This window comes from Dipodomys ordii, unplaced genomic scaffold, assembly GCF_000151885.1.
Source record: "Dipodomys ordii isolate 6190 unplaced genomic scaffold, Dord_2.0 Scaffold64, whole genome shotgun sequence".
NCBI lineage: Eukaryota > Metazoa > Chordata > Mammalia > Rodentia > Heteromyidae > Dipodomys > Dipodomys ordii.
The window spans coordinates 6828021-6831263 of NW_012267280.1; positions in this window are offsets into that span (position 1 = coordinate 6828021).

Below are 3243 nucleotides of genomic sequence, written 5' to 3' on the forward strand. Positions count from 1 at the left end.
AGGCAGCGCGCGCGCGCGCGCGTGTGCGCGCCGCCCGGCGCCTCTCGGAGCGGGGAGCAGGGGCTCGCCCTGGGAGCAGCGCTCACACATATAATTCAAATTTCACAGCTGACCTGCTCTGAAAACCTCAATCAGCTCCTAATTGGAGGGAAAACAAAATATTGCTTCCATGCAGCAGAGCTGACGATTTAATCATTATATCAGACATTATAGCTTTTAATTAGGCTAATGCTGATACTGTATGGAAAGAGATAATTCGACACAGTTCTTGATGAATTCTGTAATTGGGTTAACGGCGGAGCAGTCGGGGAGAGACGTCAATATTCAAGCTGCGTCTGTAGCCACCAGGTTTATGAATGAAGGAGATGAGGGGAGGAAGGACCAGGCGGGGGAGGGCTGGAATCCCAAGGGGCACCCGCCCTCTCTCCTGGGGATTGGGGGCCCGCGGGCCCGGGCTCCGGCCGGACCCGGGCTTCCCAGCCGGGCCTCATCCGGTGGCAAACTTTGGGGGAAGCCTCTGCCTGGGCGCACAGCCGGGCGCAGGGCTTCGTCTGCCCAGCTGCGTCCAGCCCCGCGCGTCTGCCGCGCCCGGTTTGTCGGTGGCCCGGACCTCCCCGCGTGCCCGGCTCCCACCCGTCCTGGCCAGGGCTGCCCCCCGCCCCCTGTACCGCCTCACGGGTGCCGCGCCAGCGAGTCGGGGTCTGCAGGAGAGGTTGGCTCCAAGGGGCGCCATCCTCGCCCGGCGGCTCGGGGCCGTGGCCAGGTTAGACGTGACAGCCGGCCGCGTCCGCTCCCCCCCCCCCAGCCTCCTTGGGAGAGGAGAACTCGGTTCAGACCCAGACCGGACCCCGCGGCCACCTCCCGCCCCTGCGCCCGCCTACTTGATCTCCAAGAACGCAGCTGGCGAAGCCGGTCCTCCCGCAGCCCGGCGCACGGAGCAGGGCGGCCAGGCACTCCCGCCAATTGTGCCCAAGCGCGTGCCCAAGCTGGCGAGTGTGAAACTGGCCGTGCCGGAGGAGAGGCCTCCCGGGCCTAGGGCTGCAGCCGAGACGCCGGGGCCGCCACGGCTCGCTTGCCGTCTTCGGAAAAACCACATCCATAGGCAGCGCCTTCCGCGGTCTAACACGCGGATTCAGGGCGTGATCTTCATGTATTAAACATATCTCTGTGGGCCTCCTTAACACCCCGTCTGCTATTTGGTTTAACTACTACATCCGCGCGGTGTTCTCTTTAAAGATAAATATGCTACTGTATGTATTGTGATTCATCCTCCTCTTATTTTGTCAGTAATTGCTGCAAAATTAAATGGGTCACTGCTAAAGTTTCACTTGCACAAACCCCCATAATTAGCCGCCTGAATACACCTTTGTACATTGTGCAGAAGTTGTCATTTTGCAGCACACGCTGTCTCTTCCTGAGGGAGAACGCTGGTGTCGGCTGTGGGGAGGCCACTGCAGGGAGGCGGCTGCCCGGAGGTCGCTGCTGGGAGGCTGCAGAGCCTGCCTCCCCACCCAGATCCCGTTTCTCCCAGATAAGGTGCAGGTGAGCACAGAGCATGCATTTCCACGTAGGGGCCCCCCGCGGTACTCAGGTTAAAATGTGCAGAATGTAAACACAGGAACACAGAGAATGTCTGGCTAAGTTACAACCCCAGAGCAAACCTCTGGAAACAAGATTCTCAGGAGCTGCGACTGGCCTGCTGGTCCCAGCTGCTGAGCCACACGCAGGACGCGGTAATTGTGTCCCTTCTGGAAAGATCAGAAAGTTTCAGCCTGTGCAGTGACCCATTATGCCTACATGGGTTGGTAACCGGCGCTGTGTGGCTGTGGTAATCAGCCATCGTGGTGAGCCAGGCAGGCTCCCCTCACATTTTCTGTTATTAGCCTGAGAACAGACAAGGTGTCACTCACAGGGGGAGACAAGTCATAAGGCATTTTGACGTGAGAAGGATGGAGGTGAAATCAGAGGCGCTGTCCTCACGCCCCAGCCCTGAGTGCAAATTAGCTGAGCTGCTCAGGCTTCAGTATAAACAGGACACCGGGCTCCCACCAGTGGACACGACCACTCCAATCTCACTTCTCATCAGAGCAGAGCACCGCAAGCACTTGGTGCCCTTCAAAGCGCTTCTCCACGAGATTAAAACATCACTCTGTCACAATTTCGAGCCCTTTCAGCCCTTTAGGTTGTTTTCTTCAGAAAGCCGCAAATGCCGGCAGTTGGGCACTGCTGCCGGGCTGGGGGTGGCTGCGCTGCCCGGCCTGCCTACCTGCCTTGGAGGGGACAGAAGCCGGCAGTGCTGCGCCTCGAGTCAGATTCCCTGGGCCTGGCAGGGGCCTGGTGGCTACCCGCATTTGGGCGGTGTTTGGGGGCACACTCTCTGGGCAAGTCAGGAAGCCTTTTAGATAGTGGTGCCATGAAAATGAGGCAGAGGTTGGTTTGATGAGTCCATGAGCGAAAGGTCATTGTTTCCGATGCCCTTTGAACCTTAAATCTTAACTCGGGGGAGGGGGGTCAATGGGTTGAAAAATGAAGTGGGTCTTTTACAAAACTGTGCTGCCCCGGTCCCTCAGGGCCTTCGTTTCCTGGGAGACTGGCCACAGCGGGAGCAGTAGAGTGGCTCTGAGAAGCAGCAGGGCCCCCAAAGGACAAAGGACCCCAGCAGGAAACAGGAGGGGTCATTTAGATTGGGGGGCACCTCTCTGTGCTCCTTGTATTTCGTGATCTAAAATTGTGTTTGGCTCTGGAAACAGCGGGTCACGTTTGTTCCTGGAGGAAAGACAGGTGCCTGGGCCGCCCCAGCCTTCCCCTCACCCCCATCTTCCTCTCCCACCACTGCAGACCCCTGGCAGGGCCCCCCGTGGGGTTGTTCGGGGGGGGGGGCTGGCCGGCCGCGAGCTGGCAAGGGATCTGGGGTGGCGAGCCTGGAGGGGGCCTCCTCGGTGCAGCCCCCGCCGGAAGACAGAGCCTGGCCTGGGAGCGGGTGTAGCACCGCGGTGGAAGCTCCCGCCGCACAAGCGGGGCGCGCCCCGGGCGCGGGCCTCGCCGACCCGCCCCGACCACGGAGCTCCCTCAGCGCCAGCGGGCGGGCATCGGTGGGCAGGCGGCCCAGCTCCGGAACTCGGTGACAACCCACTCCAGCGCTGGAACTTTCGGACCTTTCTTTTCTACCGGCTGCCCCGGCATGGGAGTGCGGGGAGGGGGTTCGCCGGAGGAGGGCGTCCGGCTGGCCCCACGCGGCACTAG